Raw genomic sequence first — 27,959 nt, forward strand, 5'->3', positions numbered from 1 at the left:
GTGTGTATTCAACTTCCTGATTTAAACTGATGTGTGTTTGCAGCAGTTCAGAAACCCTTTCCTGGGAGAATGTAGAAACAGTCATTTCCAGCCCTAGAGACGCATATAAGAGTTAGCAGTAAGAATGCGTTTAAAACACAGAAGACCCGCTTCTTCCGAACTCATCTGCTTTGTGTTGGTTCCTTTTAGGAAGTTGCATCTATGGTTAGATTCAGCGAGGTAGGAACACGTTTCATCTAAAAGCTGCGTTTGGACATTCCAGAGTGGATGGGAGAACAGGCTGTAAAGAGAAATACCTTGCTCTAAAACCAAAACGGAGCTATCTAGCAGAATGGTTGTCAATGTGTGTATTCAACTTCCAGAGTTAAACTGATGTGTGTTTGCAGCAGTTCAGAAACACTTTCCTGGGAGAATGTAGAAACTGTCATTTCCAGCCCTAGAGACGCATATAAGAGTTTGCATTAAGAATGCGTTTAAAACACAGAAGACCCGCCTCTTACGAACTCATCTGCTGTGTGTTGGTTCCTTTTAGGAACTTGCATCTATGGTTAAATTCAGCGAGGTAGAAACACGTTTCTTCTAAAAGCTGCGTTTGGACATTCCAGAGTGGATGGGAGAACAGGCTGTAAAGAGAAATACCTTGCTATATAACCAAAACAGAGCTATCTAGCAGAATGGTTGTCAATGTGTGTATTCAACTTCCAGAGTTAAACTGATGTGTGTTTGCAGCAGTTCAGAAACCCTTTCCTGGGAGAATGTAGAAACAGTCATTTCCAGCCCTAGAGACGCATATAAGAGTTAGCAGTAAGAATGCGTTTAAAACACAGAAGACCCGCTTCTTACGAACTCATCTGCTGTGTGTTTGTTCCTTTTAGGAAGTTGCATCTATGGTTAAATTCAGCGAGGTAGAAACACGTTTCTTGTAAAAGCTGCGTTTGGACATTCCAGAGTGGATGGGAGAACAGGCTGTAAAGAGAAATACCTTGCTATATAACCAAAACGGAGCTATCTAGCAGAATGGTTGTCAATGTGTGTATTCAACATCAAGAGTTAAACTGATGTGTGTTTGCAGCAGTTCAGAAACCCTTTCCTGGGAGAATGTAGAAACAGTCATTTCCAGCCCTAGAGACGCATATAAGAGTTTGCAGTAAGAATGCGTTTAAAACACAGAAGACCCGCTTCTTACGAACTCATCTGCTGTGTGTTGGTTCCTTTTAGGAAGTTGCATCTATGGTTAGATTCAGCGAGGTAGGAACACGTTTCTTCTAAAAGCTGGTTTTGGACATTCCAGAGTGGATGGGAGAACAGGCTGTAAAGAGAAATACCTTGCTCTAAATCCAAAACGGAGCTATCTAGCAGAATGGTTGTCAATGTGTGTATTCAACTTCCAGAGATAAACTGATGTATGTTTGCCGCAGTTCAGAAACCCTTTCCTGGGAGAATGTAGAAACAGTCATTTCTAGCCCTAGAGACGCATATAAGAGTTAGCAGTAAGAATGCGTTTAAAACACAGAAGACCCGCTTCTTACGAACTCATCTGCTGTGTGTTGGTTCCTTTTAGGAAGTTGCATCTATGGTTAGATTCAGCGAGGTAGGAACACGTTTCTTCTAAAAGCTGGGTTTGGACATTCCAGAGTGGATGGGAGAACAGGCTGTAAAGAGAAATACCTTGCTCTAAAACCAAAACGGAGCTATCTAGCAGAATGGTTGTCAATGTGTGTATTCAACTTCCAGAGTTAAACTGATGTGTGTTTGCAGCAGTTCAGAAACCCTTTCCTGGGAGAATGTAGAAACAGTCATTTCCAGCCCTAGAGACGCATATAAGAGTTTGCAGTAAGAATGCGTTTAAAACACAGAAGACCCGCTTCTTACGAACTCATCTGCTGTGTGTTGGTTCCTTTTAGGAAGTTGCATCTATGGTTAGATTCAGCGAGGTAGGAACACGTTTCTTCTAAAAGCTGGGTTTGGACATTCCAGAGTGGATGGGAGAACAGGCTGTAAAGAGAAATACCTTGCTCTAAAACCAAAACGGAGCTATCTATCAGAATGGTTCTCAATGTGTGTATTCAACTTCCAGAGTTAAACTGATGTGTGTTTGCAGCAGTTCAGAAACCCTTTCCTGGGAGAATGTAGAAACAGTCATTTCCAGCCCTAGAGACGCATATAAGAGTTAGCAGTAAGAATGCGTTTAAAACACAGAAGACCCGCTTCATACGAACTCATCTGCTGTGTGTTTGTTCCTTTTAGGAAGTTGCATCTATGGTTATATTCAGCGAGGTAGGAACACGTTTCTTCTAAAAGCTGGGTTTGGACATTCCAGAGTGGATGGGAGAACAGGCTGTAAAGAGAAATACCTTGCTCTAAAACCAAAACGGAGCTATCTAGCAGAATGGTTGTCAATGTGTGTATTCAACTTCCTGAGTTAAACTGATGAGTGTTTGCAGCAGTTCAGAAACCCTTTCCTGGGAGAATGTAGAAACAGTCATTTCCAGCACTAGAGACGCATATAAGAGTTAGCAGTAAGAATGCGTTTAAAACACAGAAGACCCGCTTCTTACGAACTCATCTGCTGTGTGTTGGTTCCCTTTAGGAAGTTGCATCTATGGTTAGATTCAGCGAGGTAGGAACACGTTTCTTCTAAAAGCTGCGTTTGGACATTCCAGAGTGGATGGGAGAACAGGCTGTAAAGAGAAATACCTTGCTCTAAAACCAAAACGGAGCTATCTAGCAGAATGGTTGTCAATGTGTGTATTCAACTTCCAGAGTTAAACTGATGTGTGTTTGCAGCAGTTCAGAAACCCTTTCCTGGGAGAATGTAGAAACAGTCATTTCCAGCCCTAGAGACGCATATAAGAGTTTGCAGTAAGAATGCGTTTAAAACACAGAAGACCCGCTTCTTATGAACTCATCTGCTGTGTGTTGGTTCCTTTTAGGAAGTGGCATCTATGGTTAGATTCAGCGAGGTACGAACACGTTTCTTCTAAAAGCTGCGTTTGGACATTCCAGAGTGGATGGGAGAACAGGCTGTAAAGAGAAATACCTTGCTCTAAAACCAAAACGGAGCTATCTAGCAGAATGGTTGTCAATGTGTGTATTCAACTTCCAGAGTTAAACTGATGTGTGTTTGCAGCAGTTCAGAAACCCTTTCCTGGGAGAATGTAGAAACAGTCATTTCCAGCCCTAGAGACGCCTATAAGAGTTAGCAGTAAGAATGCGTTTAAAACACAGAAGACCTGCTTCTTACGAACCCATCTGCTGTGTGTTGGTTCCTTTTAGGAAGTTGCATCTATGGTTATATTCAGCGAGGTAGGAACACGTTTCTTCTAAAAGCTGCGTTTGGACATTCCAGAGTGGATGGGAGAACAGGCTGTAAAGAGAAATACCTTGCTCTAAAACCAAAACGGAGCTATCTAGCGGAATGGTTGTCAATGTGTGTATTCAACTTCCTGAGTTAAACTGATGTGTGTTTGCCGCAGTTCAGAAACCCTTTCCTGGGAGAATGTAGAAACAGTCATTTCCAGCCCTAGAGATGCATATAAGAGTTAGCAGTAAGAATGCGTTTAAAACACAGAAGACCCGCTTCTTACGAACTCATCTGCTGTGTGTTGGTTCCTTTTAGGAAGTTGATTCTATGGTTAAATTCAGAGAGGTAGAAACACGTTTCTTCTAAAAGCTGCGTTTGGACATTCCAGAGTGGATGGGAGAACAGGCTGTAAAGAGAAATACCTTGCTATATAACCAAAACGGAGCTATCTAGCAGAATGGTTCTCAATGTGTGTATTCAACTTCCAGAGTTAAACTGATGTGTGTTTGCAGCAGTTCAGAAACCCTTTCCTGGGAGAATGTAGAAACAGTCATTTCCAGCCCTAGAGACGCATATAAGAGTTAGCAGTAAGAATGCGTTTAAAACACAGAAGACCCGCTTCTTACGAACTCATCTGCTGTGTGTTGGTTCCTTTTAGGAAGTTGCATCTATGGTTAGATTCAGCGAGGTAGGAACACGTTTCTTCTAAAAGCTGCGTTTGGACATTCCAGAGTGGATGGGAGAACAGGCTGTAAAGAGAAATACCTTGCTCTAAAACCAAAACGGAGCTATCTAGCAGAATGGTTGTCAATGTGTGTATTCAACTTCCAGAGTTAAACTGATGTGTGTTTGCAGCAGTTCAGAAACCCTTTCCTGGGAGAATGTAGAAACAGTCATTTCCAGCCCTAGAGACGCATGTAAGAGTTAGCAGTAAGAATGCGTTTAAAACACAGAAGACACGCTTCATACGAACTCATCTGCTGTGTGTTGGTTCCTTTTAGAAAGTTGCATCTATGGTTATATTCAGCGAGGTAGGAACACGTTTCTTCTAAAAGCTGGGTTTGGACATTCCAGAGTCGATGGGAGAACAGGCTGTAAAGAGAAATACCTTGCTCTAAAACCAAAACGGAGCTATCTATCGGAATGGTTGTCAATGTGTGTATTCAACTTCCTGATTTAAACTGATGTGTGTTTGCAGCAGTTCAGAAACCCTTTCCTGGGAGAATGTAGAAACAGTCATTTCCAGCCCTAGAGACGCATATAAGAGTTAGCAGTAAGAATGCGTTTAAAACACAGAAGACCCGCTTCTTACGAACTCATCTGCTGTGTGTTGGTTCCTTTTAGGAAGTTGCATCTATGGTTAGATTCAGCGAGGTAGGAACACGTTTCATCTAAAAGCTGCGTTTGGACATTCCAGAGTGGATGGGAGAACAGGCTGTAAAGAGAAATACCTTGCTCTAAAACCAAAACGGAGCTATCTAGCAGAATGGTTGTCAATGTGTGTATTCAACTTCCAGAGTTAAACTGATGTGTGTTTGCAGCAGTTCAGAAACCCTTTCCTGGGAGAATGTAGAAACTGTCATTTCCAGCCCTAGAGACGCATATAAGAGTTTGCAGTAAGAATGCGTTTAAAACACAGAAGACCCGCCTCTTACGAACTCATCTGCTGTGTGTTGGTTCCTTTTAAGAAGTTGCATCTATGGTTAAATTCAGCGAGGTAGAAACACGTTTCTTCTAAAAGCTGCGTTTGGACATTCCAGAGTGGATGGGAGAACAGGCTGTAAAGAGAAATACCTTGCTATATAACCAAAACAGAGCTATCTAGCAGAATGGTTGTCAATGTGTGTATTCAACTTCCAGAGTTAAACTGATGTGTGTTTGCAGCAGTTCAGAAACCCTTTCCTGGGAGAATGTAGAAACAGTCATTTCCAGCCCTAGAGACGCATGTAAGAGTTAGCAGTAAGAATGCGTTTAAAACACAGAAGACCCGCTTCATACGAACTCATCTGCTGTGTGTTGGTTCCTTTTAGGAAGTTGCATCTATGGTTATATTCAGCGAGGTAGGAACACGTTTCTTCTAAAAGCTGGGTTTGGACATTCCAGAGTCGATGAGAGAACAGGCTGTAAAGAGAAATACCTTGCTCTAAAACCAAAACGGAGCTATCTAGCGGAATGGTTGTCAATGTGTGTATTCAACTTCCTGATTTAAACTGATGTGTGTTTGCAGCAGTTCAGAAACCCTTTCCTGGGAGAATGTAGAAACAGTCATTTCCAGCCCTAGAGACGCATATAAGAGTTAGCAGTAAGAATGCGTTTAAAACACAGAAGACCCGCTTCTTCCGAACTCATCTGCTTTGTGTTGGTTCCTTTTAGGAAGTTGCATCTATGGTTAGATTCAGCGAGGTAGGAACACGTTTCATCTAAAAGCTGCGTTTGGACATTCCAGAGTGGATGGGAGAACAGGCTGTAAAGAGAAATACCTTGCTCTAAAACCAAAACGGAGCTATCTAGCAGAATGGTTGTCAATGTGTGTATTCAACTTCCAGAGTTAAACTGATGTGTGTTTGCAGCAGTTCAGAAACACTTTCCTGGGAGAATGTAGAAACTGTCATTTCCAGCCCTAGAGACGCATATAAGAGTTTGCAGTAAGAATGCGTTTAAAACACAGAAGACCCGCCTCTTACGAACTCATCTGCTGTGTGTTGGTTCCTTTTAGGAACTTGCATCTATGGTTAAATTCAGCGAGGTAGAAACACGTTTCTTCTAAAAGCTGCGTTTGGACATTCCAGAGTGGATGGGAGAACAGGCTGTAAAGAGAAATACCTTGCTATATAACCAAAACAGAGCTATCTAGCAGAATGGTTGTCAATGTGTGTATTCAACTTCCAGAGTTAAACTGATGTGTGTTTGCAGCAGTTCAGAAACCCTTTCCTGGGAGAATGTAGAAACAGTCATTTCCAGCCCTAGAGACGCATATAAGAGTTAGCAGTAAGAATGCGTTTAAAACACAGAAGACCCGCTTCTTACGAACTCATCTGCTGTGTGTTTGTTCCTTTTAGGAAGTTGCATCTATGGTTAAATTCAGCGAGGTAGAAACACGTTTCTTCTAAAAGCTGCGTTTGGACATTCCAGAGTGGATGGGAGAACAGGCTGTAAAGAGAAATACCTTGCTATATAACCAAAACGGAGCTATCTAGCAGAATGGTTGTCAATGTGTGTATTCAACATCAAGAGTTAAACTGATGTGTGTTTGCAGCAGTTCAGAAACCCTTTCCTGGGAGAATGTAGAAACAGTCATTTCCAGCCCTAGAGACGCATATAAGAGTTTGCAGTAAGAATGCGTTTAAAACACAGAAGACCCGCTTCTTACGAACTCATCTGCTGTGTGTTGGTTCCTTTTAGGAAGTTGCATCTATGGTTAGATTCAGCGAGGTAGGAACACGTTTCTTCTAAAAGCTGGGTTTGTACATTCCAGAGTGGATGGGAGAACAGGCTGTAAAGAGAAATACCTTGCTCTAAAACCAAAACGGAGCTATCTAGCAGAATGGTTGTCAATGTGTGTATTCAACTTCCAGAGTTAAACTGATGTGTGTTTGCAGCTAGTTCAGATACCCTTTCTTGGGAGAATGTAGAAACAGTCATTTCCAGCCCAAGAGACGCATATAAGAGTTTGCAGTAAAAATGTGTTTAAAACATAGAAGACCCGCTTCATACGAACTCATCTGCTGTGTGTTGGTTCCTTTTAGGAAGTTGCATCTATGGTTACATTCAGCGAGGTAGAAACAGGTTTCTTCTAAAAGATGGGTTTGGACATTCCAGAGTGGATGGGAGAACAGGCTGTAAAGAGAAATACCTTGCTCTAAAACCAAAACGGAGCTATCTAGCAGAATGGTTGTCAATGTGTGTATTCAACTTCCAGAGTTAAACTGATGTGTGTTTGCAGCAGTTCAGAAACCGTTTCCTGATGTAATGTAGAAACAGTCATTTCCAGCCCTAGAGACGCATATAAGAGTTAGCAGTAAGAACGCGTTTAAAACACAGAAGACCCGCTTCTTACGAATTCATCTGCTGTGTGTTGGTTCCTTTTAGGAAGTTGCATCTATGTTTAGATTCAGCGAGGTAGGAACACGTTTCTTCTAAAAGCTGCGTTTGGACATTCCAGAGTGGATGGGAGAACAGGCTGTAAAGAGAAATACCTTGCTCTAAAACCAAAACGGAGCTATCTAGCAGAATGGTTGTCAATGTGTGTATTCAACTTCCTGAGTTAAACTGATGTGTGTTTGCAGCAGTTCAGAAACCCTTTCCTGGGAGAATGTAGAAACAGTCATTTCCAGCACTAGAGACGCATATAAGAGTTTGCAGTAAGAATGCGTTTAAAACACAGAAGACCCGCTTCTTACGAACTCATCTGCTGTGTGTTTGTTCCTTTAAGGAAGTTGCATCTATGGTTAAATTCAGCGAGGTAGAAACACGTTTCTTCTAAAAGCTGCGTTTGGACATTCCAGAGTGGATGGGAGAACAGGCTGTAAAGAGAAATACCTTGCTCTAAAACCAAAACGGAGCTATCTAGCAGAATGGTTGTCAATGTGTGTATTCAACTTCCAGAGTTAAACTGATGTGTGTTTGCAGCAGTTCAGAAACCCTTTCCTGGGAGAATGTGGAAACAGTCATTTCCAGCCCTAGAGACGCATATAAGAGTTTGCAGTAAGAATGCGTTTAAAACACAGAAGACTCGATTCTTACGAACTCATCTGCTGTGTGTTGGTTCCTTTTAGGAAGTTGCATCTATGGTTAGATTCAGCGAGGTAGAAACACGTTTCTTCTAAAAGCTGGGTTTGGACATTCCAGAGTGGATGGGAGAACAGGCTGTAAAGAGAAATACCTTGCTCTAAATCCAAAACGGAGCTATCTAGCAGAATGGTTGTCAATGTGTGTATTCAACTTCCAGAGATAAACTGATGTATGTTTGCCGCAGTTCAGAAACCCTTTCCTGGGAGAATGTAGAAACAGTCATTTCTAGCCCTAGAGACGCATATAAGAGTTAGCAGTAAGAATGCGTTTAAAACACAGAAGACCCGCTTCTTACGAACTCATCTGCTGTGTGTTGGTTCCTTTTAGGAAGTTGCACATATGGTTAGATTCAGCGAGATAGGAACACGTTTCTTCTAAAAGCTGGGTTTGGACATTCCAGAGTGGATGGGAGAACAGGCTGTAAAGAGAAATACCTTGCTCTAAAACCAAAACGGAGCTATCTAGCAGAATGGTTGTCAATGTGTGTATTCAACTTCCAGAGATAAACTGATGTGTGTTTGCAGCAGTTCAGAAACCCTTTCCTGGGAGAATGTAGAAACAGTCATTTCCAGCCCTAGAGACGCATATAAGAGTTTGCAGTAAGAATGCGTTTAAAACACAGAAGACCCGCTTCTTACGAACTCATCTGCTGTGTGTTGGTTCCTTTTAGGAAGTTGCATCTATGGTTAGATTCAGCGAGGTAGGAACACGTTTCTTCTAAAAGCTGGGTTTGGACATTCCAGAGTGGATGGGAGAACAGGCTGTAAAGAGAAATACCTTGCTCTAAAACCAAAACGGAGCTATCTATCAGAATGGTTCTCAATGTGTGTATTCAACTTCCAGAGTTAAACTGATGTGTGTTTGCAGCAGTTCAGAAACCCTTTCCTGGGAGAATGTAGAAACAGTCATTTCCAGCCCTAGAGACGCATATAAGAGTTAGCAGTAAGAATGCGTTTAAAACACAGAAGACCCGCTTCATACGAACTCATCTGCTGTGTGTTTGTTCCTTTTAGGAAGTTGCATCTATGGTTATATTCAGCGAGGTAGGAACACGTTTCTTCTAAAAGCTGGGTTTGGACATTCCAGAGTGGATGGGAGAACAGGCTGTAAAGAGAAATACCTTGCTCTAAAACCAAAACGGAGCTATCTAGCAGAATGGTTGTCAATGTGTGTATTCAACTTCCTGAGTTAAACTGATGAGTGTTAGCAGCAGTTCAGAAACCCTTTCCTGGGAGAATGTAGAAACAGTCATTTCCAGCACTAGAGACGCATATAAGAGTTAGCAGTAAGAATGCGTTTAAAACACAGAAGACCCGCTTCTTACGAACTCATCTGCTGTGTGTTGGTTCCCTTTAGGAAGTTGCATCTATGGTTAGATTCAGCGAGGTAGGAACACGTTTCTTCTAAAAGCTGCGTTTGGACATTCCAGAGTGGATGGGAGAACAGGCTGTAAAGAGAAATACCTTGCTCTAAAACCAAAACGGAGCTATCTAGCAGAATGGTTGTCAATGTGTGTATTCAACTTCCAGAGTTAAACTGATGTGTGTTTGCAGCAGTTCAGAAACCCTTTCCTGGGAGAATGTAGAAACAGTCATTTCCAGCCCTAGAGACGCATATAAGAGTTTGCAGTAAGAATGCGTTTAAAACACAGAAGACCCGCTTCTTATGAACTCATCTGCTGTGTGTTGGTTCCTTTTAGGAAGTGGCATCTATGGTTAGATTCAGCGAGGTACGAACACGTTTCTTCTAAAAGCTGCGTTTGGACATTCCAGAGTGGATGGGAGAACAGGCTGTAAAGAGAAATACCTTGCTCTAAAACCAAAACGGAGCTATCTAGCAGAATGGTTGTCAATGTGTGTATTCAACTTCCAGAGTTAAACTGATGTGTGTTTGCAGCAGTTCAGAAACCCTTTCCTGGGAGAATGTAGAAACAGTCATTTCCAGCCCTAGAGACGCCTATAAGAGTTAGCAGTAAGAATGCGTTTAAAACACAGAAGACCTGCTTCTTACGAACCCATCTGCTGTGTGTTGGTTCCTTTTAGGAAGTTGCATCTATGGTTATATTCAGCGAGGTAGGAACACGTTTCTTCTAAAAGCTGCGTTTGGACATTCCAGAGTGGATGGGAGAACAGGCTGTAAAGAGAAATACCTTGCTCTAAAACCAAAACGGAGCTATCTAGCGGAATGGTTGTCAATGTGTGTATTCAACTTCCTGAGTTAAACTAATGTGTGTTTGCCGCAGTTCAGAAACCCTTTCCTGGGAGAATGTAGAAACAGTCATTTCCAGCCCTAGAGATGCATATAAGAGTTAGCAGTAAGAATGCGTTTAAAACACAGAAGACCCGCTTCTTACGAACTCATCTGCTGTGTGTTGGTTCCTTTTAGGAAGTTGATTCTATGGTTAAATTCAGAGAGGTAGAAACACGTTTCTTCTAAAAGCTGCGTTTGGACATTCCAGAGTGGATGGGAGAACAGGCTGTAAAGAGAAATACCTTGCTTTATAACCAAAACGGAGCTATCTAGCAGAATGGTTGTCAATGTGTGTATTCAACTTCCAGAGTTAAACTGATGTGTGTTTGCAGCAGTTCAGAAACCCTTTCCTGGGAGAATGTAGAAACAGTCATTTCCAGCCCTAGAGACGCATATAAGAGTTAGCAGTAAGAATGCGTTTAAAACACAGAAGACCCGCTTCTTACGAACTCATCTGCTGTGTGTTGGTTCCTTTTAGGAAGTTGCATCTATGGTTAGATTCAGCGAGGTAGGAACACGTTTCTTCTAAAAGCTGCGTTTGGACATTCCAGAGTGGATGGGAGAACAGGCTGTAAAGAGAAATACCTTGCTCTAAAACCAAAACGGAGCTATCTAGCAGAATGGTTGTCAATGTGTGTATTCAACTTCCAGAGTTAAACTGATGTGTGTTTGCAGCAGTTCAGAAACCCTTTCCTGGGAGAATGTAGAAACAGTCATTTCCAGCCCTAGAGACGCATGTAAGAGTTAGCAGTAAGAATGCGTTTAAAACACAGAAGACACGCTTCATACGAACTCATCTGCTGTGTGTTGGTTCCTTTTAGAAAGTTGCATGTATGGTTATATTCAGCGATGTAGGAACACGTTTCTTCTAAAAGCTGGGTTTGGACATTCCAGAGTCGATGGGAGAACAGGCTGTAAAGAGAAATACCTTGCTCTAAAACCAAAACGGAGCTATCTATCGGAATGTTTGTCAATGTGTGTATTCAACTTCCTGATTTAAACTGATGTGTGTTTGCAGCAGTTCAGAAACCCTTTCCTGGGAGAATGTAGAAACAGTCATTTCCAGCCCTAGAGACGCATATAAGAGTTAGCAGTAAGAATGCGTTTAAAACACAGAAGACCCGCTTCTTACGAACTCATCTGCTGTGTGTTGGTTCCTTTTAGGAAGTTGCATCTATGGTTAGATTCAGCGAGGTAGGAACACGTTTCATCTAAAAGCTGCGTTTGGACATTCCAGAGTGGATGGGAGAACAGGCTGTAAAGAGAAATACCTTGCTCTAAAACCAAAACGGAGCTATCTAGCAGAATGGTTGTCAATGTGTGTATTCAACTTCCAGAGTTAAACTGATGTGTGTTTGCAGCAGTTCAGAAACCCTTTCCTGGGAGAATGTAGAAACTGTCATTTCCAGCCCTAGAGACGCATATAAGAGTTTGCAGTAAGAATGCGTTTAAAACACAGAAGACCCGCCTCTTACGAACTCATCTGCTGTGTGTTGGTTCCTTTTAGGAAGTTGCATCTATGGTTAAATTCAGCGAGGTAGAAACACGTTTCTTCTAAAAGCTGCGTTTGGACATTCCAGAGTGGATGGGAGAACAGGCTGTAAAGAGAAATACCTTGCTATACAACCAAAACAGAGCTATCTAGCAGAATGGTTGTCAATGTGTGTATTCAACTTCCAGAGTTAAACTGATGTGTGTTTGCAGCAGTTCAGAAACCGTTTCCTGAGATAATGTAGAAACAGTCATTTCCAGCCCTAGAGACGCATATAAGAGTTAGCAGTAAGAACGCGTTTAAAACACAGAAGACCCGCTTCTTACGAATTCATCTGCTGTGTGTTGGTTCCTTTTAGGAAGTTGCATCTATGTTTAGATTCAGCGAGGTAGGAACACGTTTCTTCTAAAAGCTGCGTTTGGACATTCCAGAGTGGATGGGAGAACAGGCTGTAAAGAGAAATACCTTGCTCTAAAACCAAAACGGAGCTATCTAGCAGAATGGTTGTCAATGTGTGTATTCAACTTCCAGAGTTAAACTGATGTGTGTTTGCAGCAGTTCAGAAACCCTTTCCTGGGAGAATGTAGAAACAGTCATTTCCAGCACTAGAGACGCATATAAGAGTTTGCAGTAAGAATGCGTTTAAAACACAGAAGACCCGCTTCTTACGAACTCATCTGCTGTGTGTTTGTTCCTTTAAGGAAGTTGCATCTATGGTTAAATTCAGCGAGGTAGAAACACGTTTCTTCTAAAAGCTGCGTTTGGACATTCCAGAGTGGATGGGAGAACAGGCTGTAAAGAGAAATACCTTGCTCTAAAACCAAAACGGAGCTATCTAGCAGAATGGTTGTCAATGTGTGTATTCAACTTCCAGAGTTAAACTGATGTGTGTTTGCAGCAGTTCAGAAACCCTTTCCTGGGAGAATGTGGAAACAGTCATTTCCAGCCCTAGAGACGCATATAAGAGTTTGCAGTAAGAATGCGTTTAAAACACAGAAGACTCGCTTCTTACGAACTCATCTGCTGTGTGTTGGTTCCTTTTAGGAAGTTGCATCTATTTTTAGATTCAGCGAGGTAGAAACACGTTTCTTCTAAAAGCTGGGTTTGGACATTCCAGAGTGGATGGGAGAACAGGCTGTAAAGAGAAATACCTTGCTCTAAATCCAAAACGGAGCTATCTAGCAGAATGGTTGTCAATGTGTGTATTCAACTTCCAGAGATAAACTGATGTATGTTTGCCGCAGTTCAGAAACCCTTTCCTGGGAGAATGTAGAAACAGTCATTTCTAGCCCTAGAGACGCATATAAGAGTTAGCAGTAAGAATGCGTTTAAAACACAGAAGACCCGCTTCTTACGAACTCATCTGCTGTGTGTTGGTTCCTTTTAGGAAGTTGCATCTATGGTTAGATTCAGCGAGGTAGGAACACGTTTCTTCTAAAAGTTGGGTTTGGACATTCCAGAGTGGATGGGAGAACAGGCTGTAAAGAGAAATACCTTGCTCTAAAACCAAAACGGAGCTATCTAGCAGAATGGTTGTCAATGTGTGTATTCAACTTCCAGAGTTAAACTGATGTGTGTTTGCAGCAGTTCAGAAACCCTTTCCTGGGAGAATGTAGAAACAGTCATTTCCAGCCCTAGAGACGCATATAAGAGTTTGCAGTAAGAATGCGTTTAAAACACAGAAGACCCGCTTCTTACGAACTCATCTGCTGTGTGTTGGTTCCTTTTAGGAAGTTGCATCTATGGTTAGATTCAGCGAGGTAGGAACACGTTTCTTCTAAAAGCTGGGTTTGGACATTCCAGAGTGGATGGGAGAACAGGCTGTAAAGAGAAATACCTTGCTCTAAAACCAAAACGGAGCTATCTATCAGAATGGTTCTCAATGTGTGTATTCAACTTCCAGAGTTAAACTGATGTGTGTTTGCAGCAGTTCTGAAACCCTTTCCTGGGAGAATGTAGAAACAGTCATTTCCAGCCCTAGAGATGCATATAAGAGTTAGCAGTAAGAATGCGTTTAAAACACAGAAGACCCGCTTCATACGAACTCATCTGCTGTGTGTTTGTTCCTTTTAGGAAGTTGCATCTATGGTTATATTCAGCGAGGTAGGAACACGTTTCTTCTAAAAGCTGGGTTTGGACATTCCAGAGTGGATGGGAGAACAGGCTGTAAAGAGAAATACCTTGCTCTAAAACCAAAACGGAGCTATCTAGCAGAATGGTTGTCAATGTGTGTATTCAACTTCCTGAGTTAAACTGATGAGTGTTTGCAGCAGTTCAGAAACCCTTTCCTGGGAGAATGTAGAAACAGTCATTTCCAGCACTAGAGACGCATATAAGAGTTAGCAGTAAGAATGCGTTTAAAACACAGAAGACCCGCTTCTTACGAACTCATCTGCTGTGTGTTGGTTCCCTTTAGGAAGTTGCATCTATGGTTAGATTCAGCGAGGTAGGAACACGTTTCTTCTAAAAGCTGCGTTTGGACATTCCAGAGTGGATGGGAGAACAGGCTGTAAAGAGAAATACCTTGCTCTAAAACCAAAACGGAGCTATCTAGCAGAATGGTTGTCAATGTGTGTATTCAACTTCCAGAGTTAAACTGATGTGTGTTTGCAGCAGTTCAGAAACCCTTTCCTGGGAGAATGTAGAAACAGTCATTTCCAGCCCTAGAGACGCATATAAGAGTTTGCAGTAAGAATGCGTTTAAAACACAGAAGACCCGCTTCTTATGAACTCATCTGCTGTGTGTTGGTTCCTTTTAGGAAGTGGCATCTATGGTTAGATTCAGCGAGGTACGAACACGTTTCTTCTAAAAGCTGCGTTTGGACATTCCAGAGTGGATGGGAGAACAGGCTGTTAAGAGAAATACCTTGCTCTAAAACCAAAACGGAGCTATCTAGCAGAATGGTTGTCAATGTGTGTATTCAACTTCCAGAGTTAAACTGATGTGTGTTTGCAGCAGTTCAGAAACCCTTTCCTGGGAGAATGTAGAAACAGTCATTTCCAGCCCTAGAGACGCCTATAAGAGTTAGCAGTAAGAATGCGTTTAAAACACAGAAGACCTGCTTCTTACGAACCCATCTGCTGTGTGTTGGTTCCTTTTAGGAAGTTGCATCTATGGTTATATTCAGCGAGGTAGGAACACGTTTCTTCTAAAAGCTGCGTTTGGACATTCCAGAGTGGATGGGAGAACAGGCTGTAAAGAGAAATACCTTGCTCTAAAACCAAAACGGAGCTATCTAGCGGAATGGTTGTCAATGTGTGTATTCAACTTCCTGAGTTAAACTAATGTGTGTTTGCCGCAGTTCGGAAACCCTTTCCTGGGAGAATGTAGAAACAGTCATTTCCAGCCCTAGAGATGCATATAAGAGTTAGCAGTAAGAATGCGTTTAAAACACAGAAGACCCGCTTCTTACGAACTCATCTGCTGTGTGTTGGTTCCTTTTAGGAAGTTGATTCTATGGTTAAATTCAGAGAGGTAGAAACACGTTTCTTCTAAAAGCTGCGTTTGGACATTCCAGAGTGGATGGGAGAACAGGCTGTAAAGAGAAATACCTTGCTATATAACCAAAACGGAGCTATCTAGCAGAATGGTTGTCAATGTGTGTATTCAACTTCCAGAGTTAAACTGATGTGTGTTTGCAGCAGTTCAGAAACCCTTTCCTGGGAGAATGTAGAAACAGTCATTTCCAGCCCTAGAGACGCATATAAGAGTTAGCAGTAAGAATGCGTTTAAAACACAGAAGACCCGCTTCTTACGAACTCATCTGCTGTGTGTTGGTTCCTTTTAGGAAGTTGCATCTATGGTTAGATTCAGCGAGGTAGGAACACGTTTCTTCTAAAAGCTGCGTTTGGACATTCCAGAGTGGATGGGAGAACAGGCTGTAAAGAGAAATACCTTGCTCTAAAACCAAAACGGAGCTATCTAGCAGAATGGTTGTCAATGTGTGTATTCAACTTCCAGAGTTAAACTGATGTGTGTTTGCAGCAGTTCAGAAACCCTTTCCTGGGAGAATGTAGAAACTGTCATTTCCAGCCCTAGAGACGCATATAAGAGTTTGCAGTAAGAATGCGTTTAAAACACAGAAGACCCGCCTCTTACGAACTCATCTGCTGTGTGTTGGTTCCTTTTAGGAAGTTGAATCTATGGTTAAATTCAGCGAGGTAGAAACACGTTTCTTCTAAAAGCTGCGTTTGGACATTCCAGAGTGGATGGGAGAACAGGCTGTAAAGAGAAATACCTTGCTATATAACCAAAACAGAGCTATCTAGCAGAATGGTTGTCAATGTGTGTATTCAACTTCCAGAGTTAAACTGATGTGTGTTTGCAGCAGTTCAGAAACCCTTTCCTGGGAGAATGTAGAAACAGTCATTTCCAGCCCTAGAGACGCATGTAAGAGTTAGCAGTAAGAATGCGTTTAAAACACAGAAGACCCGCTTCTTACGAACTCATCTGCTGTGTGTTGGTTCCTTTTAGGAAGTTGCATCTATGGTTATATTCAGCGAGGTAGGAACACGTTTCTTCTAAAAGCTGGGTTTGTACATTCCAGAGTCGATGAGAGAACAGGCTGTAAAGAGAAATACCTTGCTCCGAAACCAAAACGGAGCTATCTAGCGGAATGGTTGTCAATGTGTGTATTCAACTTCCTGATTTAAACTGATGTGTGTTTGCAGCAGTTCAGAAACCCTTTCCTGGGAGAATGTAGAAACAGTCATTTCCAGCCCTAGAGACGCATATAAGAGTTAGCAGTAAGAATGCGTTTAAAACACAGAAGACCCGCTTCTTCCGAACTCATCTGCTTTGTGTTTGTTCCTTTTAGGAAGTTGCATCTATGGTTAGATTCAGCGAGGTAGGAACACGTTTCATCTAAAAGCTGCGTTTGGACATTCCAGAGTGGATGGGAGAACAGGCTGTAAAGAGAAATACCTTGCTCTAAAACCAAAACGGAGCTATCTAGCAGAATGGTTGTCAATGTGTGTATTCAACTTCCAGAGTTAAACTGATGTGTGTTTGCAGCAGTTCAGAAACACTTTCCTGGGAGAATGTAGAAACTGTCATTTCCAGCCCTAGAGACGCATATAAGAGTTTGCAGTAAGAATGCGTTTAAAACACAGAAGACCCGCCTCTTACGAACTCATCTGCTGTGTGTTGGTTCCTTTTAGGAACTTGCATCTATGGTTAAATTCAGCGAGGTAGAAACACGTTTCTTCTAAAAGCTGCGTTTGGACATTCCAGAGTGGATGGGAGAACAGGCTGTAAAGAGAAATACCTTGCTATATAACCAAAACAGAGCTATCTAGCAGAATGGTTGTCAATGTGTGTATTCAACTTCCAGAGTTAAACTGATGTGTGTTTGCAGCAGTTCAGAAACCCTTTCCTGGGAGAATGTAGAAACAGTCATTTCCAGCCCTAGAGACGCATATAAGAGTTAGCAGTAAGAATGCGTTTAAAACACAGAAGACCCGCTTCTTACGAACTCATCTGCTGTGTGTTTGTTCCTTTTAGGAAGTTGCATCTATGGTTAAATTCAGCGAGGTAGAAACACGTTTCTTCTAAAAGCTGGGTTTGGACATTCCAGAGTGGATGGGAGAACAGGCTGTAAAGAGAAATACCTTGCTATATAACCAAAACGGAGCTATCTAGCAGAATGGTTGTCAATGTGTGTATTCAACATCAAGAGTTAAACTGATGTGTGTTTGCAGCAGTTCAGAAACCCTTTCCTGGGAGAATGTAGAAACAGTCATTTCCAGCCCTAGAGACGCATATAAGAGTTTGCAGTAAGAATGCGTTTAAAACACAGAAGACCCGCTTCTTACGAACTCATCTGCTGTGTGTTGGTTCCTTTTAGGAAGTTGCATCTATGGTTAGATTCAGCGAGGTAGGAACACGTTTCTTCTAAAAGCTGCGTTTGGACATTCCAGAGTGGATGGGAGAACAGGCTGTAAAGAGAAATACCTTGCTCTAAAACCAAAACGGAGCTATCTAGCAGAATGGTTGTCAATGTGTGTATTCAACTTCCAGAGTTAAACTGATGTGTGTTTGCAGCTAGTTCAGATACCCTTTCTTGGGAGAATGTAGAAACAGTCATTTCCAGCCCAAGAGACGCATATAAGAGTTTGCAGTAAAAATGTGTTTAAAACATAGAAGACCCGCTTCATACGAACTCATCTGCTGTGTGTTGGTTCCTTTTAGGAAGTTGCATCTATGGTTACATTCAGCGAGGTAGAAACACGTTTCTTCTAAAAGATGGGTTTGGACATTCCAGAGTGGATGGGAGAACAGGCTGTAAAGAGAAATACCTTGCTCTAAAACCAAAACGGAGCTATCTAGCAGAATGGTTGTCAATGTGTGTATTCAACTTCCAGAGTTAAACTGATGTGTGTTTGCAGCAGTTCAGAAACCGTTTCCTGAGATAATGTAGAAACAGTCATTTCCAGCCCTAGAGACGCATATAAGAGTTAGCAGTAAGAACGCGTTTAAAACACAGAAGACCCGCTTCTTACGAATTCATCTGCTGTGTGTTGGTTCCTTTTAGGAAGTTGCATCTATGTTTAGATTCAGCGAGGTAGGAACACGTTTCTTCTAAAAGCTGCGTTTGGACATTCCAGAGTGGATGGGAGAACAGGCTGTAAAGAGAAATACCTTGCTCTAAAACCAAAACGGAGCTATCTAGCAGAATGGTTGTCAATGTGTGTATTAAACTTCCAGAGTTAAACTGATGTGTGTTTGCAGCAGTTCAGAAACCCTTTCTTGGGAGAATGTAGAAACAGTCATTTCCTGCCCTAGAGACGCATATAATAATTTGCAGTAAGAATGCGTGTAAAACACAGAAGACCCGCTTCTTACGAACTCATCTGCTGTGTGTTTGTTCCTTTTAGGAAGCTGCATCTATGGTTAAATTCAGCGAGGTAGAAACGCGTTTCTTCTAAAAGCTGCGTTTGGACATTCCAGAGTGGATGGGAGAACAGGCTGTAAAGAGAAATACCTTGCTATATAACCAAAACAGAGCTATCTAGCAGAATGGTTGTCAATGTGTGTATTCAACTTCCAGAGTTAAACTGATGTGTGTTTGCAGCAGTTCAGAAACCCTTTCCTGGGAGAATGTAGAAACAGTCATTTCCAGCCCTAGAGACGCATATAAGAGTTAGCAGTAAGAATGCGTTTAAAACACAGAAGACCCGCTTCTTACGAACTCATCTGCTGTGTGTTTGTTCCTTTTAGGAAGTTGCATCTATGGTTAAATTCAGCGAGGTAGAAACACGTTTCTTCTAAAAGCTGCGTTTGGACATTCCAGACTGGATGGGAGAACAGGCTGTAAAGAGAAATACCTTGCTATATAACCAAAACGGAGCTATCTAGCAGAATGGTTGTCAATGTGTGTATTCAACTTCAAGAGTTAAACTGATGTATGTTTGCAGCAGTTCAGAAACCCTTTCCTGGGAGAATGTAGAAACAGTCATTTCCAGCCCTAGAAACGCATATAAGAGTTTGCAGTAAGAATGCGTTTAAAACACAGAAGACCCGCTTCTTACGAACTCATCTGCTGTGTGTTGGTTCCTTTTAGGAAGTTGCATCTATGGTTAGATTCAGCGAGGTAGGAACACGTTTCTTCTAAAAGCTGCGTTTGGACATTCCAGAGTGGATGGGAGAACAGGCTGTAAAGAGAAATACTTTGCTCTAAAACCAAAACGGAGCTATCTAGCAGAATGGTTGTCAATGTGTGTATTCAACTTCCAGAGTTAAACGGATGTGTGTTTGCAGCAGTTCAGAAACCCTTTCCTGGAAGAATGTAGAAAGAGTCATTTCCAGCCCTAGAGACGCATATAAGTGTTAGCAGTAAGAATGCGTTTAAAACACAGAAGACCCGCTTCTTACGAACTCATCTGCTGTGTGTTGGTTCCTTTTAGGAAGTTGCATCTATGGTTAGATTCAGCGAGGTAGGAACACGTTTCTTCTAAAAGCTGCGTTTGGACATTCCAGAGTGGATGGGAGAACAGGCTGTAAAGAGAAATACCTTGCTCTAAAACCAAAACGGAGCTATCTAGCAGAATGGTTGTCAATGTGTGTATTCAACTTCCAGAGTTAAACTGATGTGTGTTTGCAGCAGTTCAGAAACCCTTTCCTGGGAGATTGTAGAAACTGTCATTTCCAGCCCTAGAGACGCATATAAGAGTTTGCAGTAAGAATGCGTTTAAAACACAGAAGACCCGCCTCTTACGAACTCATCTGCTGTGTGTTGGTTCCTTTTAGGAAGTTGCATCTATGGTTAAATTCAGCGAGGTAGAAACACGTTTCTTCTAAAAGCTGCGTTTGGACATTCCAGAGTGGATGGGAGAACAGGCTGTAAAGAGAAATACCTTGCTATATAACCAAAACAGAGCTATCTAGCAGAATGGTTGTCAATGTGTGTATTCAACTTCCAGAGTTAAACTGATGTGTGTTTGCAGCAGTTCAGAAACCCTTTCCTGGGAGAATGTAGAAACAGTCATTTCCAGCCCTAGAGACGCATGTAAGAGTTAGCAGTAAGAATGCGTTTAAAACACAGAAGACCCGCTTAATACGAACTCATCTGCTGTGTGTTGGTTCCTTTTAGGAAGTTGCATCTATGGTTATATTCAGCGAGGTAGGAACACGTTTCTTCTAAAAGCTGGGTTTGGACATTCCAGAGTCGATGGGAGAACAGGCTGTAAAGAGAAATACCTTGCTCTAAAACCAAAACGGAGCTATCTAGCAGAATGGTTGTCAATGTGTGTATTCAACTTCCAGAGTTAAACTGATGTGTGTTTGCAGCAGTTCAGAAACCCTTTCCTGGGAGAATGTAGAAACTGTCATTTCCAGCCCTAGAGACGCATATAAGAGTTTGCAGTAAGAATGCGTTTAAAACACAGAAGACCCGCCTCTTACGAACTCATCTGCTGTGTGTTGGTTCCTTTTAGGAAGTTGCATCTATGGTTAAATTCAGCGAGGTAGAAACACGTTTCTTCTAAAAGCTGCGTTTGGACATTCCAGAGTGGATGGGAGAACAGGCTGTAAAGAGAAATACCTTGCTATATAACCAAAACAGAGCTATCTAGCAGAATGGTTGTCAATGTGTGTATTCAACTTCCAGAGTTAAACTGATGTGTGTTTGCAGCAGTTCAGAAACCCTTTCCTGGGAGAATGTAGAAACAGTCATTTCCAGCCCTAGAGACGCATATAAGAGTTAGCAGTAAGAATGCGTTTAAAACACAGAAGACCCGCTTCTTACGAACTCATCTGCTGTGTGTTTGTTCCTTTTAGGAAGTTGCATCTATGGTTAAATTCAGCGAGGTAGAAACACGTTTCTTCTAAAAGCTGCGTTTGGACATTCCAGAGTGGATGGGAGAACAGGCTGTAAAGAGAAATACCTTGCTATATAACCAAAACGGAGCTATCTAGCAGAATGGTTGTCAATGTGTGTATTCAACTTCAAGAGTTAAACTGATGTGTGTTTGCAGCAGTTCAGAAACCCTTTCCTGGGAGAATGTAGAAACAGTCATTTCCAGCCCTAGAGACGCATATAAGAGTTTGCAGTAAGAATGCGTTTAAAACACAGAAGACCCGCTTACTACGAACTCATCTGCTGTGTGTTGGTTCCTTTTAGGAAGTTGCATCTATGGTTAGATTCAGCGAGGTAGGAACACGTTTCTTCTAAAAGCTGCGTTTGGACATTCCAGAGTGGATGGGAGAACAGGCTGTAAAGAGAAATACCTTGCTCTAAAACCAAAACGGAGCTATCTAGCAGAATGGTTGTCAATGTGTGTATTCAACTTCCAGAGTTAAACTGATGTGTGTTTGCAGCTAGTTCAGATACCCTTTCTTGGGAGAAGGTAGAAACAGTCATTTCCAGCCCAAGAGACCCATATAAGAGTTTGCAGTAAAAATGTGTTTAAAACATAGAAGACCCGCTTCATACGAACTCATCTGCTGTGTGTTGGTTCCTTTTAGGAAGTTGCATCTATGGTTACATTCAGCGAGGTAGAAACACGTTTCTTCTAAAAGATGGGTTTGGACATTCCAGAGTGGATGGGAGAACAGGCTGTAAAGAGAAATACCTTGCTCTAAAACCAAAACGGAGCTATCTAGCAGAATGGTTGTCAATGTGTGTATTCAACTTCCTGAGTTAAACTGATGTGTGTTTGCAGCAGTTCAGAAACCGTTTCCTGAGAGAATGTAGAAACAGTCATTTCCAGCCCTAGAGACGCATATAAGAGTTAGCAGTAAGAACGCGTTTAAAACACAGAAGACCCGCTTCTTACGAACTCATCTGCTGTGTGTTGGTTCCTTTTAGGAAGTTCCATCTATGGTTAGATTCAGCGAGGTAGGAACACGTTTCTTCTAAAAGCTGCGTTTGGACATTCCAGAGTGGATGGGAGAACAGGCTGTAAAGAGAAATACCTTGCTCTAAAACCAAAACGGAGCTATCTAGCAGAATGGTTGTCAATGTGTGTATTCAACTTCCAGAGTTAAACTGATGTGTGTTTGCAGCAGTTCAGAAACCCTTTCTTGGGAGAATGTAGAAACAGTCAATTCCAGCCCTAGAGACGCATATAATAATTTGCAGTAAGAATGCGTGTAAAACACAGAAGACCCGCTTCTTACGAACTCATCTGCTGTGTGTTTGTTCCTTTTAGGAAGCTGCATCTATGGTTAAATTCAGCGAGGTAGAAACACGTTTCTTCTAAAAGCTGCGTTTGGACATTCCAGAGTGGATGGGAGAACAGGCTGTAAAGAGAAATACCTTGCTATATAACCAAAACAGAGCTATCTAGCAGAATGGTTGTCAATGTGTGTATTCAACTTCCAGAGTTAAACTGATGTGTGTTTGCAGCAGTTCAGAAACCCTTTCCTGGGAGAATGTAGAAACAGTCATTTCCAGCCCTAGAGACGCATATAAGAGTTAGCAGTAAGAATGCGTTTAAAACACAGAAGACCCGCTTCTTACGAACTCATCTGCTGTGTGTTTGTTCCTTTTAGGAAGTTGCATCTATGGTTAAATTCAGCGAGGTAGAAACACGTTTCTTCTAAAAGCTGCGTTTGGACATTCCAGAGTGGATGGGAGAACAGGCTGTAAAGAGAAATACCTTGCTATATAACCAAAACGGAGCTATCTAGCAGAATGGTTGTCAATGTGTGTATTCAACTTCAAGAGTTAAACTGATGTATGTTTGCAGCAGTTCAGAAACCCTTTCCTGGGAGAATGTAGAAACAGTCATTTCCAGCCCTAGAGACGCATATAAGAGTTTGCAGTAAGAATGCGTTTAAAACACAGAAGACCCGCTTCTTACGAACTCATCTGCTGTGTGTTGGTTCCTTTTAGGAAGTTGCATCTATGGTTAGATTCAGCGAGGTAGGAACACGTTTCTTCTAAAAGCTGCGTTTGGATATTCCATAGTGGATGGGAGAACAGGCTGTAAAGGGAAATACCTTGCTCTAAAACCAAAACGGAGCTATCTAGCAGAATGGTTGTCAAAGTGTGTATTCAACTTCCTGAGTTAAACTGATGTGTGTTTGCAGCAGTTCAGAAACCCTTTCCTGGGAGAATGTAGAAACAGTCATTTCCAGCCCTAGAGACGCATATAAGAGTTAGCAGTAAGAATGCGTTTAAAACACAGAAGACCCGCTTCTTACGAACTCATCTGCTGTGTGTTGGTTCCCTTTAGGAAGTTGCATCTATGGTTAGATTCAGCGAGGTAGGAACACGTTTCTTCTAAAAGCTGCGGTTGGACATTCCAGAGTGGATGAGAGAACAGGCTGTAAAGAGAAATACCTTGCTCTAAAACCAAAACGGAGCTATCTAGCAGAATGGTTGTCAATGTGTGTATTCAACTTCCAGAGTTAAACTGATGTGTGTTTGCAGCAGTTCAGAAACCCTTTCCTGGGAGAATGTAGAAACAGTCATTTCCAGCCCTAGAGACGCATATAAGAGTTAGCAGTAAGAATGCGTTTAAAACACAGAAGACCCGCTTCTTACGAACTCATCTGCTGTGTGTTGGTTCCTTTTAGGAAGTTGCATCTATGGTTAGATTCAGCGAGGTAGGAACACGTTTCATCTAAAAGCTGCGTTTGGACATTCCAGAGTGGATGGGAGAACAGGCTGTAAAGAGAAATACCTTGCTCTAAAACCAAAACGGAGCTATCTAGCAGAATGGTTGTCAATGTGTGTATTCAACTTCCAGAGTTAAACTGATGTGTGTTTGCAGCAGTTCAGAAACCCTTTCCTGGGAGAATGTAGAAACTGTCATTTCCAGCCCTAGAGACGCATATAAGAATTTGCAGTAAGAATGCGTTTAAAACACAGAAGACCCGCCTCTTACGAACTCATCTGCTGTGTGTTGGTTCCTTTTAGGAAGTTGCATCTATGGTTAAATTCAGCGAGGTAGAAACACGTTTCTTCTAAAAGCTGCGTTTGGACATTCCAGAGTGGATGGGAGAACAGGCTGTAAAGAGAAATACCTTGCTATATAACCAAAACAGAGCTGTCTAGTGGAATGGTTGTCAATGTGTGTATTCAACTTCCTGATTTAAACTGATGTGTGTTTGCAGCAGTTCAGAAACCCTTTCCTGGGAGAATGTAGAAACAGTCATTTCCAGCCCTAGAGACGCATATAAGAGTTAGCAGTAAGAATGCGTTTAAAACACAGAAGACCCGCTTCTTCCGAACTCATCTGCTGTGTGTTGGTTCCTTTTAGGAAGTTGCATCTATGGTTAGATTCAGCGAGGTAGGAACACGTTTCATCTAAAAGCTGCGTTTGGACATTCCAGAGTGGATGGGAGAACAGGCTGTAAAGAGAAATACCTTGCTCTAAAACCAAAACGGAGCTATCTAGCAGAATGGTTGTCAATGTGTTTATTCAACTTCCAGAGTTAAACTGATGTGTGTTTGCAGCAGTTCAGAAACCCTTTCCTGGGAGAATGTAGAAACAGTCATTTCCAGCCCTAGAGACGCATATAAGAGTTTGCAGTAAGAATGCGTTTAAAACACAGAAGACCCGCTTCTTACGAACTCATCTGCTGTGTGTTGGTTCCTTTAAGGAAGTTGCATCTATGGTTAGATTCAGCGAGGTAGGAACACGTTTCTTCTAAAAGCTGCGTTTGGATATTCCATAGTGGATGGGAGAACAGGCTGTAAAGGGAAATACCTTGCTCTAAAACCAAAACGGAGCTATCTAGCAGAATGGTTGTCAATGTGTGTATTCAACTTCCTGAGTTAAACTGATGTGTGTTTGCAGCAGTTCAGAAACCCTTTCCTGGGAGAATGTAGAAACAGTCATTTCCAGCCCTAGAGACGCATATAAGAGTTTGCAGTAAGAATGCGTTTAAAACACAGAAGACCCGCTTCTTACGAACTCATCTGCTGTGTGTTGGTTCCCTTTAGGAAATTGCATCTATGGTTAGATTCAGCGAGGTAGGAACACGTTTCTTCTAAAAGCTGCAGTTGGACATTCCAGAGTGGATGAGAGAACAGGCTGTAAAGAGAAATACCTTGCTCTAAAACCAAAACGGAGCTATCTAGCAGAATGGTTGTCAATGTGTGTATTCAACTTCCAGAGTTAAACTGATGTGTGTTTGCAGCAGTTCAGAAACCCTTTCCTGGGAGATTGTAGAAACAGTCATTTCCAGCCCTAGAGACGCATATAAGAGTTAGCAGTAAGAATGCGTTTAAAACACAGAAGACCCGCTTCTTACGAACTCATCTGCTGTGTGTTGGTTCCTTTTAGGAAGTTGCATCTATGGTTAGATTCAGCGAGGTAGGAACACGTTTCATCTAAAAGCTGCGTTTGGACATTCCAGAGTGGATGGGAGAACAGGCTGTAAAGAGAAATACCTTGCTCTAAAACCAAAACGGAGCTATCTAGCAGAATGGTTGTCAATGTGTGTATTCAACTTCCAGAGTTAAACTGATGTGTGTTTGCAGCAGTTCAGAAACCCTTTCCTGGGAGAATGTAGAAACTGTCATTTCCAGCCCTAGAGACGCATATAAGAATTTGCAGTAAGAATGCGTTTAAAACACAGAAGACCCGCCTCTTACGAACTCATCTGCTGTGTGTTGGTTCCTTTTAGGAAGTTGCATCTATGGTTAAATTCAGCGAGGTAGAAACACGTTTCTTCTAAAAGCTGCGTTTGGACATTCCAGAGTGGATGGGAGAACAGGCTGTAAAGAGAAATACCTTGCTATATAACCAAAACAGAGCTGTCTAGCGGAATGGTTGTCAATGTGTGTATTCAACTTCCTGATTTAAACTGATGTGTGTTTGCAGCAGTTGAGAAACCCTTTCCTGGGAGAATGTAGAAACAGTCATTTCCAGCCCTAGAGACGCATATAAGAGTTAGCAGTAAGAATGCGTTTAAAACACAGAAGACCCGCTTCTTACGAACTCATCTGCTGTGTGTTGGTTCCTTTTAGGAAGTTGCATCTATGGTTAGATTCAGCGAGGTAGGAACACGTTTCATCTAAAAGCTGCGTTTGGACATTCCAGAGTGGATGGGAGAACAGGCTGTAAAGAGAAATACCTTGCTCTAAAACCAAAACGGAGCTATCTAGCAGAATGGTTGTCAATGTGTTTATTCAACTTCCAGAGTTAAACTGATGTGTGTTTGCAGCAGTTCAGAAACCCTTTCCTGGGAGAATGTAGAAACAGTCATTTCCAGCCCTAGAGACGCATATAAGAGTTTGCAGTAAGAATGCGTTTAAAACACAGAAGACCCGCTTCTTACGAACTCATCTGCTGTGTGTTGGTTCCTTTAAGGAAGTTGCATCTATGGTTAGATTCAGCGAGGTAGGAACACGTTTCTTCTAAAAGCTGCGTTTGGATATTCCATAGTGGATGGGAGAACAGGCTGTAAAGGGAAATACCTTGCTCTAAAACCAAAACGGAGCTATCTAGCAGAATGGTTGTCAATGTGTGTATTCAACTTCCTGAGTTAAACGGATGTGTTTTTGCAGCAGTTCAGAAACCCTTTCCTGGGAGAATGTAGAAACAGTCATTTCCAGCCCTAGAGACGCATATAAGAGTTAGCAGTAAGAATGCGTTTAAAACACAGAAGACCCGCTTCTTACGCACTCATCTTCTGTGTGTTGGTTCCCTTTTAGGAAGTTGCATCTATGGTTAGATTCAGCGAGGTAGGAACACGTTTCTTCTAAAAGCTGCGCTTGGACATTCTAGAGTGGATGGGAGAACAGGCTGTAAAGAGAAATACCTTGCTCTAAAACCAAAACGGAGCTCTCTAGCAGAATGGTTGTCAATGTGTGTATTCAACTTCCAGAGTTAAACTGATGTGTGTTTGCAGCAGTTCAGATACCCTTTCCTGGGAGAATGTAGAAACAGTCATTTCCAGCCCTAGAGACGCATATAAGAGTTAGCAGTAAGAATGCGTTTAAAACACAGAAGACCCGCTTCTTACGAACTCATCTGCTGTGTGTTGGTTCCTTTTAGGAAGTTGCATCTATGGTTAGATTCAGCGAGGTAGGAACACGTTTCATCTAAAAGCTGCGTTTGGAGATTCCAGAGTGGATGGGAGAACAGGCTGTAAAGAGAAATACCTTGCTCTAAAACCAAAACGGAGCTATCTAGCAGAATGGTTGTCAATGTGTGTATTCAACTTCCAGAGTTAAACTGATGTGTGTTTGCAGCAGTTCAGAAACCCTTTCCTGGGAGAATGTAGAAACTGTCATTTCCAGCCCTAGAGACGCATATAAGAGTTTGCAGTAAGAATGCGTTTAAAACACAGAAGACCCGCCTCTTACGAACTCATCTTCTGTGTGTTGGTTCCTTTTAGGAAGTTGCATCTATGGTTAAATTCAGCGAGGTAGAAACACGTTTCTTCTAAAAGCTGCGTTTGGACATTCCAGAGTGGATGGGAGAACAGGCTGTAAAGAGAAATACCTTGCTATATAACCAAAACAGAGCTATCTAGCAGAATGGTTGTCAATGTGTGTATTCAACTTCCAGAGTTAAACTGATGTGTGTTTGCAGCAGTTCAGAAACCCTTTCCTGGGAGAATGTAGAAACAGTCATTTCCAGCCCTAGAGACGCATGTAAGAGTTAGCAGTAAGAATGCGTTTAAAACACAGAAGACCCGCTTCATACGAACTCATCTGCTGT

Source organism: Saimiri boliviensis, chromosome 21, assembly GCF_048565385.1.
Source record: "Saimiri boliviensis isolate mSaiBol1 chromosome 21, mSaiBol1.pri, whole genome shotgun sequence".
NCBI lineage: Eukaryota > Metazoa > Chordata > Mammalia > Primates > Cebidae > Saimiri > Saimiri boliviensis.